General features: G+C 39.0%; 1 pseudogene; it reads right to left on the reverse strand.

Annotated features, from left to right (window-relative positions):
• Positions 1-8,616: 8,616 nt before the first annotated feature.
• Positions 8,617-9,341, reverse strand: LOC126589531 (proline-rich receptor-like protein kinase PERK2; annotated as a pseudogene).
• Positions 9,342-12,839: the final 3,498 nt, after the last annotated feature.

Raw genomic sequence — 12,839 nt, forward strand, 5'->3', positions numbered from 1 at the left:
CTGTAACTTTAGAGAAAGGTTGATTGTAGTTTATGATAGATTATCTTAATTTAGAAATTAGTGAACCACAAAAAAGAAAAATAACCTTAGAACAAAATATTTTAGTTTGTTATTTTCCATTAAGAAAGCATAATCATATTTTGCATAGTGAAAAAAATCCACAAGCCAATAGTATTGTAGATCTTATTATTAGTCAAGCAGAAAATATTAAATTAGAAAATAATAAGCATAATCATTTGTTAAACCAGTTGATAGAGCATTTTCAGAAAAACTCTATAAAAACAATTAGACAAAATTTAGACTATATTACATCTCAGTTAAAAGATAATAATAAAAATATTCAAAGGTTTCCTAGCAAAAGAGAGATGAAAGAGCTTGTTGATCTCATAGATAGTAAGCCGAAGCAAATAGAATTTAGATCATTAGAAATAGTTGAGCAGTTAAAATTAGAAGTTCAAAAAATTCAATTAGTACAAAAAGAGTTAAGTGAACAAGTAGATAAGTTACATAATAAAATATAAATTATTAGTTTAATTACTGATTCTAGAACTAGTAGAAAATATATTCAAGTTTTGAAAGAAATTAGTAAGTTAGATAAAGAACCAGTAGATTTAACAGATTTTTTAACACAAATATCCAGTGGTAATATTCCCATTAGGCAAAATAATTTGATTATTCAATTAATTTTAAGTTTGGCTGAAAAATTAGATCAAGTTGAAGAACAAATAACATAAATAAACCAAGTTTTACATAACGCATCTTCATCACTTCCACCATCCTTGCTAGATAAATTAGAAAACTTAACTTTAAGTGCAAATAATAATACTAAAAAACCTAAGCTAAATCCTTTTGATAATAAAAAATGGAACTCTTTAGGAAAAAAGGAAAAGAAGTAGTTAGAGCTGAAGATATTTATCCAAATGAAGAAGAAGCACAAGAATTTATTCAAAGAGGTTTTGAGAGAATACAAAAAAATAAATATAACTTGTATCAATTAGGTTTATTTGAAAACAGAAGTAGAATTGTAAGTAGCATCAGTCAACATGAAGTTAGCTGTATTGATAAAGAAGTCACACTTAATGTAATTAGTAAAGAATCAGTTACTCATTTAAGAAAATCAAATTTTAGCCGTATTCATATAGGAACAATATTAATTGGAATAGTAGGATTAACCAGAGCACAAGTAGGCACAAAAACATTAGTATACATATAAGATGATAGATGGGATAATCACCAACAAACAGTAATAGCAACAGCTGAAGTAGACTTAAGTTTAAACTTAGCAGTCATAGGTTGTAATCCAAATTATGTTATAACGATTAATGAATTTAGTAAATATATTAAAGTAAGCATAAGAACAAAAAATTATAATATGAAAGGAGAGCATAAAAAATTTTGTATTAGCTTAATGTATATAGGTAAAGTGTCTGATAGATATAATCATAAGTTTAATTTAGAGTTTCAAAATTTAGTTCAAACTTTTGGTAGTAAACATGTAAATATGATAGAAGCAAAACCCGTAGATAATAACTTTTTAAAAAGAACTCAGTGGACATTACCTAATTTACAAGTAGCAACAAATAGACAACCAGATAAAGTACAAATATATGAAACTAGTACAGGTCAAGCAACAATTAGGTTTAGTAATTATAAGCAACTAGAAAAAATAGAAGAAGATGAAAGTGAAATCGAAAATGAGAGTATACATATGGTTTTTGATAATTTAGATATTAATTTAATTGAGCAAAACTTTGATCATATTGTAGATATGCTTATGGAAGATATTCATCATTTAGATGAAGAATAATATTTGGAAAAATATAAGACATATGATTTAGGACTACATAGAATTTCAGAAGAATAGATGAAAAAAATTAATCTTAAAACTAGGAGTAGAACATATTTTAGGATCAAAAGAATATAATAATTTATTAGAATTGAAAGCATAATGTAATCCAGCAAAAGAAAGTAGTACATCAGGAGTAGAAAATCCAGGACACGTAAGAATAACTGATCAACAATTTTTTAGACCAACAAATGAACAATATAATGAAAAAGCAAAATTAGATTATATAGAACAAAGTATCATAAAACCTAGAAAAAATAGGATTTCATATTTGAGAGGGTTAGAAAAAATTAATATAGCTGCTAATATATTAAATTTAGATAGTGTAGATCCACAAGATTGGGAAAGAACAATTGAGAAATGGGAAAAAGGCTGCGTACATGCAGCATTAATGTTAGATTTTAGTAATTCACAAAATATGTTAGATTACTTTGAGCATACTTTGGATGGTTTAGTTTTTTATTATTTCCGGTCATGGAAAGCCCAAAATCCAGAACAACATCAGGTAGCTAAAACACATTTTAATATTGATGATTTTGTTACTTTGATTAAATAAGAATTTTTAGATCATAATAGGTTAGATGGCAGAAGCGAATAAGAACAAATAAGAGCAATTAGAAATTTAGAACAAATACAAATTTATGATTTACAATATATAGCTGAATATACCACATATTTCTTTAAATATTTAGGAAGAACATGTAGAATTAGTGATATTAATTTATTAGATACTTATATGACAAAAATAAAAGGACCAATAGATGAAAATATTTGGAATGAATGACAAAAGCATCCAAAGAAGAATGATATTGTAATAGGACCTAGAATTCAACATGTATATGATATACTTAGACAAGTTAAGAGACAAATTAGGAAACAATTTTACATGAGTTGTAAAAATATAGATTTACCACAACAATATGGTTACCATAAGAAAAATAAGCATAAGAAAATATACAAAAAGAAATATAAGTTATATAAACCCTACAAACAGCATAAGAGAATTTCAGTATAAGACCTTCAAGAACATATAGGAAGAGAAAACATATTCCAAAACAATTTAGAAAAAGAAGTGGCAGACCTTGGATTAGAGAATATAAAGCGCCAAAAGATAAGAGTAGTTGTAAAGGTTATTCATGTGGAGAAGCTGGACATATTAGACCTAAATGTCCAAAATTAGGTAAACAGTAGAAAGAAAAAATACATTTGATGGAGTTGTTTAAGTTAGAAGAAGATGAGCATATTCAGTCAATATATAGTATAGATGATTTAAGTGATAATAAGATTATTTATAGTATAGAGTGTATTAACATGATAGATTCAGACTCGGAAGATTCAAGTAGCACAAATAGTGATCTAGAAGAGTATATGTGTGCATTCATAAAAGAATAGCATGAAGAAGAATATAAATACATTAATTTAGGTTGGCCAGAAAAATGTCATAAGTGTAGTAAATTAGTTGCAAATAAATACTATAATACATATTCAATATTATGTGAAAAGTGTTATAGTAATAGGTTATTAGAAGTTAATTCAATAGAATCACAAGAAAGAACTAAAATATTAGGAAATATTGTTCATAGTATAGAAAAACCAAAAAATAGTTCTTTAATTACCATAAATTGTGAAATAGAATTAGCAAAAGTTCATAAGATACAAACAACAGTTATGATAGATACAGGGAGTACAAAGAGTGTCATAAGAAAATAGTTAGTACCATAAAAATATAGACAAAAATTAGCAAAACCAGTAAGAATAACACAATTTGATGAGAGACCAGTTTACTTAACACATTGTATAAATAATGAGTTTATTAAAGTAGAAAAACAACAATTTAATTTACCATTAACATTTGTTTCACCAGTAGGATCATATCCATTCATTTTAGGTTTAAACTTTTTGAAAAATTTATAAGGTTTTTTATTTACGAACCCTAACATAACATTTTTCAAAAGAAGCATTACAATAACTGACCAAAGTAATGATGTAGAAGCATACAAAAACATAAGTATAGAAGAGTCTAGTGGCCAAGATAGTTATCATTTAGAAAACTCAAAAGAAAATGATGAGCATAATAATGTAGAAGAGTTTGATGAAGACATATTTGAACATGAATATTCAATTTTAGAATAAGGAAACCGTATAGAAATATTACAGTTAAGTAAACCAAGGAGTTTAGAAGAATTATTACAATTAGCAGAACAAACTAGATGTTTGGGTTAAAACTAAACTTTAGGCCCAAGGATGGAGTCGGCCCAAAAGGGGGCCTAGAGGAATAGAAGATCAAAGCCCAGCCGAAACTTGGGAAGGCAGGAAAGGGCCTTTTCTGACTTGATACAAATCACAAAGGCCACTTGCCTACCTACCCAAGGACCAAGTGGTGTAGACTGATCAGACTGCACAACCCATAAAGTACTTTATGGTGGCATTACATGTAATAAAGCTGATGAGTCATCACTCTCAGACCGCATTCGGGCAAAGCTGTTGCTACAGGAGCCAAACCGAGTAATCTATAAAAAGAGGAAGAGAAGACAGGAATAAAGACACTCAAACAAACAAACAAATGCAAGCCAAAACTCTGCTCAAAGCCAGATTTGCCTTCCAAACGAAGTTGTAGTCAGCCAAGCCTTCATCCCATTCGGGACCAGCCTTTATCCCCCGCGGGATACTCTTTTCTCCTAAACTTTGTAATAGCTCTGCTACCCTGCTCTAACTTGTTGTAGTATCGATTCACCCTTTTGTATTCTCATTCCCCCTCTCCACCTCTAAGCTTTCAGACCTTTGACAGAACCACAAAGATAGGGACCTGCAAGACGATCAGCCTTAATTGATAAGGTTTAATCTTGCCCGACCTGCTTTGTTCTATCTTTGTCTTCTCTTTCTTTAAAGTCTAGCAATATGTTGTATATTTTTAGTTATATGCAAGTCTGTTCCTAGCAAAATCACTATGACAAAGCTTTCTCAATACTTGGATCCGATTTAAATATATCTTCGATGCTTAAATCAGATCCAAGTCCTAAGCCCGCAGGCATGTAAATCTGATTAGTTTAAAAGTCCTTGGCCTCAAGGCATAAAAAAGAACTTTATGTGGACTTAACCCATCCACGACAATCCTTGATAAACGAGAAGTCCGAAGTTACTTGGGGCGCAAGTAATCGACCTACCTTCTAGTTTTCTTTCTATTATATCATGATTATCATAGAATGCTTAAGTATGGGATGAACTCTAATGGAAAGTCTCAAGGCCTACACCTAAGGCCTCACAAAGGCATCCATTTGGATTCATCCTATTCAGCGATCTTAAGAGTCTAAGCATAAGAATGAACTCAGATGGGAAGCCTCAAGGCCTATACCTAAGGCCCCACAAAGGCACCCATTTGGGTTCGTTCTATTCCTTGGATTCGGGTAATCAGAAATATAATAGTTAGAAGACTCCTACAATCACAAGAATAAATATTATGTGTTCGAGCACTGGTTTAGTTATTGATGGGAAGCCTCAAGGCCTACATTTAAGGCCCCACAAAGGCACCTGTTGTAACTAACACGGTTTCTTGGATACATATATATATATATATATACAATGAAAGAACGACAACCATTTTACATCTGCCATGCTAAAGATGGCAGTGGCACGCCTGAGCACCTAAATGTTAACCTTGATTGTGAGCATCAAGTCCTATACCTAAGGCCCCACAAAGGCACCTCTCAAAGTTAACGCTGTCCTTCTCTTTCAGCTTTGCCCGAAGAGCCTTGCCCGAAGAGTCTTGCCCGACGAGACTTGCCCGACAACGCCCAGAAACGAAGCAGAAGCCCGACAGCAGCCCTCAACCGGCGCCAACCTCCAGGGGAGCTGTGTGCTCGTCGGCCAGGAAACATCCCCAGCGGAAATTCCTGCCACGAACATAGTTTTGGCACGCCCGGTGGGATAAACTTCCAGATCTTGCATGTCCAAAAAGAAGAACCATAAACTCGATAAAAGGAATCCTAAGGAAGGTCTTCTCCAAATGGCAGGACAATCAGAAAATCCTTCTTCCCCATCCGGACAGGTGGTTCCAGATAGCCCGACTGCATCTGAAAGATCACAAGGAAAGGGAAGCAATGAAGAACTACAAGCTACAATGATCCAAGTGTTAAAAAGCATGGAAATGATCTCCCTAGAAACAAAGGGAGAAGTAAGCAGACTTTGTATGCTCACAGGGAATCTACAGAGAAGGCTTGATTTGGAGTTCTCTACTCCAAAGGGTGCTCAAGGAAGTGGAATAAGCCAGGTTATCACGAGAGATGAGCCAATCATTCCCTTATTTCCACTACTAGAAGAAACAGGAGATAGGGGAAAGAAAAAAGTAATTCCTGAGGGAAGTCAACCAGTGATAGAGCCGATCCCGGAAAAAGAGTTTCCTAGTTTCCCATTATTATCATTTAATAAAAGGGGGCAGAACGAACAGGAAAAGATGAGGTACGGAATGCCAGGTATGATGGGAGAAACTAGTGGAAAGGAAGCTACCACTACTACTACCACTACTGCGTCAGATAAACCTCCACCCTATAGACCACCCCCGATGGTCAATAAAGGTGGAGGATCTAACTGGAGAAGGCCCGAACCAAGAAGAGAAACAAATGCGGGCAATGACCGGAGCCCGAAGATTGGATCAGCTATCCTCGGTTATAATGATAATTTAGCCACTCAGCAACTAAGGGAGGAATTTGCTGAGTTAAGAAGGACGGTGACTCAAAACGCCCAGCCGCGGGCTCGCCCAGTATTCAAGATTACTTACCAGAAGCCCTATCCTGAACATATCGACGAGCTAAATCCATTCCCTCTCAACTTCAAGATGCCCGCATTCCCTACCTTCACAGGTGAAGACAGCAGTGTGTCTTCCAAAGACCATATTTTCAAATTCTCCAATCACTGTATGGCGTATGAGGACAATCCAAACTACAAATTGAGGTTGTTTGGAAATTCGTTGGCAGGATTGGCGTCTCAATGGTATTTTCTATTACCCCCCAACTCTATTGCCAACTGGGGGCAAATGGAGATGGCTTTTCATGAACAGTTCTACAGGATAGAGCCAGAATTGACCATCAATGATCTAGTAGAGGTAAAACAATACGATCATGAATCCACGGAAGACTTCATGATGAGGTTCAGGAGGACCAAGATGAGATGCCAATTCCTCGTCAATCAAGCACAGCTCATATCCATTGCTCAAAGGGCTTTAAAATTACCTCTGAGAAAAAGGTTTTATGATGCACAGTTCAGTGAGCTACAAGAACTCGTGATTGCTGCCACGAAGTACGAAAGGTTGTTGCAAGAGGAACAGCAAGTGAATCACACTTCCAAAGTCCCTCCTTTCTACAAAAGCAAGGCTACTATTCACCATGTGGAGGTGGGAGAAACCAGGCCCGAACACGAGGATGGTCGTGAGGAATAAAATATAGAAGTATGTGCTGCTGAAATGACTACACCCTTCAAACCATTGACGATCAAAGGATTAGTCCAACCTGTCAAGGATCAGAAGATCGTGATGAATGATGGTGGTTTCGTCCCCATGAAGCCCCCAAAATATCAGAGCTATTCGTTTGATTTAACCAAGGCACCGGAGATCTATGAAGAGTTGGTGTGGGCGAGAGTAATTTTGCCCGACAGTGCCAAAAAGATGCCCAAGCCCGAAGAAATCAGAGGGAAGAAGTATTGCAAGCTGCATTATACCTTCAACCATTCTATAGTTAATTGTGTCCAGTTTAGAGATTGGGTACAAGATCTTATAGTGAAGGGTAAGCTGCTACTTGATTCACCCCAGGCCAGTATGATGGTGGATACTAACCCTTTCCCGGAAGCTCCTATAAATATGATCAACCTCATTTTTAAGGAGCCGGGATCATCAGCTGAGTAAGAATGCCATGAGGGGGACCAGAGGACCAGGGACAGGTTCTAAGGTTGTCAACAATAAAGGTGGAAAAGCAAGTAGACAAGGGGGCAAATAGTTGCCCGAAGCTAGTTCAAACAGAGCAAAGCAGGAAGCAAATTATATATCCATTCCAATATAAAAGGGAGTCACAAATCATTCTACTCTAAAAACTTTACATCTTTACATAGAGTGATTACTCTGGAATGATATGTTCGCATGATGGTAAAAATCCTACTAGGTTCGGCCAAAATAGTATGGCTATTTACAAGTTTGGACTTGGCTTGTTCTAGCTCCGAAGTCGCTTCTTCTACCCCTTCGATTTGGTGTTCAAGGGTATCTAGAAGAGTTGCTCTTTCTGCATTTAAGGCAATCAGTTGCTCTTCAAGCTTCTGGATTTCAGAAGAAACCACTTTAACCCTTTCTTTGGTCTGCATGCTTTCTTCCATCAGCCGTTTAACTTGGGTAGAGGAGTTTGATTCTTTCTCCATGAAGCATTTTTCCCGGTTAGCCTGTCTATCCGCTCTCTGGTATTGTTCCCTGAGAGCCCGCAAGTTCTCGAAGAAAGAGAGAAAAGAATCGTGCTGAGGCTTGGACAAACGACCAGTTTTGAAAAATTCGGTTATGACCTTCTCAAGATCACAAAGAGCCTTGAGACTAAATGACGCGGTGAATTCTTTCTTTGCCCATTCCTGAAAGATTTGCTTTTGCTCCAAAGACATGGAGGTTGCTGAAGGCTGCGTTGAAGATTTCAGCCGCGTCTCAAGTCGCCCGAGTGCTTCAAAGAGTTTTGGCAGCTTGGCAGGATCAGAGGATGAGAAAGGAGGAGGGTCCAGCCCGATAGTTCTCTCCGATCAGACAATGCCTATTGAGGGGGTAATTTCTGCCTGCTTAGTCTGCTCAACTCCAGATAGGGAGGTACCAATACCTCCAGAAGATGAATGAGGATGGGGGCGCTTTGATTTACGAGCTAATGGAGGAGGGGAAGTTTCTTTTGAAGCTTGCTACAAAAACCAAAAGACTCGGTCAAGTTGATTCAAATACAGGTTGAAGCAAATGAGGTTCTGGAGAGAAGAAGTTTACCTGACTCAGCCCAGGGGTTTCACCAGAGAATGTACTAACTCTTGGTTGGGAAGAAGGTTTTTCACCGCCAGCAGGAGGAGCTGCGCCTGAACCTATGCCTGCATCCTGGATATATCCAAAAAAAGCAGTAATTATCAGCAAAAGGGTCACCAGAGGAAGGAGCAAGAAGAAAACATTCCAGTACCTGAGTCTGATCTGGAGGAGGATAAGAGGGTTCATCAACTATCGGGCAAGCAAACGCCTGCGAAATGGCAGCATCTGAAGTAACAGGGATCTCAGGAACTATGGGTTCCTTATCTGAGACCACTAGTGAGGGAGGTGGCTCATACACTGGAGATGGCTGCAGGAAACATGAATAGGAGTTAATTGGGTAGCAATGTGCAGAATTTCAATAAGGAAACAATAACTCACCAAAGGATCATCTTCATCCACGAAGTGTAACATCACTCCTGTGGACGGATCAAATTGAGAAGAGGGGGTCGCATCTAGAGTAGTAGAAGAGGCCATAGATCTCAGAGGAGGTCCCTGACTGGGCAAAGAAGCAAATGCACCAGCCTAGGAAGACAAAATAGAAGAAGAAAAAGGCCTTAGCCATTAGATCCATAAATGGGAGAGAGATCCAAGAATGAGGGGGAGAGAAGTACCTCAGCAGGACTGGTCTGGGAAGAAGAAAGATTTTTCTCTCGGGTAGGTTGTGGAGAGGCCTCGGGCGAAGAGAGCGTTTCCTCTCTTGTAGCCTGAGTCAGAATAATCAAGTTTAGAGTTGTATGAAAGTCAGAAATTATGCAACAATATCAGCCATACCTCGAGTTCCCAGAGGGCGGTGTTTCGCAATTCTTCGGCCTTTTTAAGCATAGCAGCTCTTAGAGGTTCTTCCTTAGAAGCAAGGATTGGTCTTTTAGATGCTTGAGGTCCTGTTGATCGATAAAAAGGACAATTAGATAAGGGAGAAAGGTAGCAGTTTGAAATAGGAAAAAGAAACTCACTTAATGATTGTTGCTTCTTTCTGCCTGCCTCAGGAACTAGAGCAGATGGGATTGATGATTCAAGAGGAATAGTAATCCTTGCCTGCTTACTCTTTCGAGTAAGAACTGGTCGTGTGGTTGCTGGACAAGGTGCAGGATCAGGGTTTGAATCTTTAGTCATAGCTGCTTTCTTTCGCTTGGGGGCTTTAGTGATTATCCTGGGCGTTCCTTCAGCTCCTGAATCACCAATGGATTCTGAGATATCCGTCCCCTCCCCAGCTTCTCGTCTCTCAGCCTCTGCGGCAGCATCATGAAGAATTGCAGCAGAATCATTCTCCGATTCAATGGCTTCAGATTCTGTATCTACTGGAGCTGCAGGATCAAGCAAATATGAGGGAAAATGGACATCGGAGGGAAAACAAAATCAGATGGAAAGAGAGGTACCTATTAGAAGTAACCGGTTTTTCTCTTGAATCATCTCCTTCCAATTTGCAAGCTCGCCCGAGCCAGGATATGATTTAAGAGAAAGCTGGTTGAAGATGCGATCGTGATTCACCTTCAAATCTCATCCATACTTTCTAGTCCATTTATCCTCCCACCAAGATGAAAACAGCGAGGTGCATTCAAAATTAAGAACAATGGAATGTCGGGCTGCTTGACTCATTACATCCAGGCTACGTCGGGCGGCTCGGAATGTCACTTCAGTTGGGGTTTGTAACCGAAATGAGGTGCCACAATGGACAGAGTCGAAGAATGGGACAGGTATAGCTTGCCTAAATCCTAACTGCGGGCTGCAGAAGTTAGGATGGTACACCTCTAGGCCTCGATCATATCTATTGCCCCGAACCCCCCAGGCCAAGTCTCTTGGTTGAATACAGCTGATAAATTTTTCTCTACAAAAGGGGGTAGCATCCTCACTAGGGGCATCTTGGAAGGCTTGGTCAGAGAACCAAGGGTATCTCCTCAAGACTGACGCACCCCATTCCAAGTCTGATCGAGTCCTGCAGACTCTGAAAAAGTAAAAGCAGGCGAAGGTGGAATGGTCTGTAGGGGGAGCTTCTGCTAGAATTCGGGCAGGAGCCACACCCTCTGGAAACTCTAGATTGGCAGCCCGAAATTCTGGAAAATACCATTGCAGCCAAAGTTGTATCATCCAGATTGGTCCGTTCAAGTTGGTCTCAAAGGGGTCATCCTGAGTCATTTCGAAAAGAATGTGATAAAGATGGGAGAGAAGAAATGGACCTATGGCTACATCATCAAAATTGTGAAGAACCTCCACCAAGGGGATCCATTCTACCCTCACTCCCTTAGATTTGTTGGGGAAGACATGCTTGTTGAGCCAGTAAAGGAGAAAGTACATATGTTCTTGATCTTTGTCAGCCCGAGGGGAGCCTGCCCCAAAATTTTCCTTTACAAAAGGAATGAATCCTTTAAAGGAGGTCCCATAACTCTTGAAAGTGGCGGAGTTATAGCTCAGAGGAAGGAAGGTGGTAGAAGAACTCGAACTCCCGGTGGTAGAAGACGGAACCCAATCTTGAGTAACATCTACTGTCCTGCCCGATGGCCTCAACCTGAAGACTTGGGCCATATCGAGAATGGTGGGAGACATGGGACCCATACAAAAATCAAAGGTATTTGTGCCCGTATTCCAAAAGAGGAGAGCAGAGGTGAGCAATTCGGGCTTAGGGACAATGGAAGTCTTCGAAAGCACAAGTAATTCATAAATACCGTTGCTCATCCATTTTTGCTTGAAGAAGGGCTCCAATTCGTCAACCCACTGGGCCCAGGTAGGATCATTCATCAAGGGAAAGCCTCGACGATGTAATGACCATTTAGAGGAGGAGATGCCCGACCCGGCCAAATAGGGATTTTGGGTAAACCAGTTTCCCCTAGGCATGTTGTCTTCCACTACTGAGGGGACCCGAGAAATCCAGGCGGGACCCAATGACTGTACCCCATGCATCTCGAAGAATAGTTCAGGGTGTAAACCTGCCCGCGGACGATGCAGCCCGTTGAGTAGACGGCGTAGGGTGGCGATTCCGTCGCCGGACTCATAAGATGGTAGGTTTTGGCTGGATCCTGAAGCCATTTGATGAAGATAGAGAAAGAAAGAGGATAAAATGCAACCTTGTCGGGCAACAAAGAAAAGTGGTGGGAAGAAGTAGGGATTCCTTTCGCAGAAGTGCAATCGCAAGGTATTCGTGGGTTTAATAAAGAATCTCTTTCAATTAATATTGGCGCCTGGAATTCCAGGTTTAATATCAATTGAAGGGGGCACTGTTTGGGTTAAAACTAAACTTTAGGCCCAAGGATGGAGTCGGCCCAAAAGGGGGCCTAGAGGAATAGAAGATCAAAGCCCAGCCGAAACTTGGGAAGGCAGGAAATGGCCTTTTCTGACTTGATACAAATCACAAAGGCCACTTGCCTACCTACCCAAGGACCAAATGGTGTAGACTGATCAGACTGCACAGCCCATAAAGTACTTTATGGTGGCATTACATGTAATAAAGCTGATGAGTCATCACCCTCATATCGCATTCGGGCAAAGCTGTTGCTACAGGAGCCAAACCAAGTAGTCTATAAAAGGAGGAAGAGAAGACAGGAATAAGGACACTCAAACAAACAAACAACTGCAAGCCAAAACTCTGCTCAAAGCCAGATTTGCCTTCCAAACGAAGCTGTAGTCAGCCAAGCCTTCATCCCATTCGGGACCAGCCTTTATCCCCCGCGGGATACTCTTTTCTCCTAAACTTTGTAATAGCTCTGCTACCCTGCTCTAACTTGTTGTAGTATCGATTCACCCTTTTGTATTCTCATTCCCCCTCTCCACCTCTAAGCTTTCAGACCTTTGACAGAACCACAAAGATAGGGACCTGCAAGACGATCAGCCTTAATTGATAAGGTTTAATCTTGCCCGACCTGCTTTGTTCTATCTTTGTCTTCTCTTTCTTTAAAGTCTAGCAATATGTTGTATATTTTTAGTTATATGCAAGTCTGTTCCTAGCAAAATCACTATGACAAAGCTTTCTCAATACTTGGA

Source organism: Malus sylvestris, chromosome 11 (assembly GCF_916048215.2).
Source record: "Malus sylvestris chromosome 11, drMalSylv7.2, whole genome shotgun sequence".
Taxonomy (NCBI): Eukaryota; Viridiplantae; Streptophyta; class Magnoliopsida; order Rosales; family Rosaceae; genus Malus; species Malus sylvestris.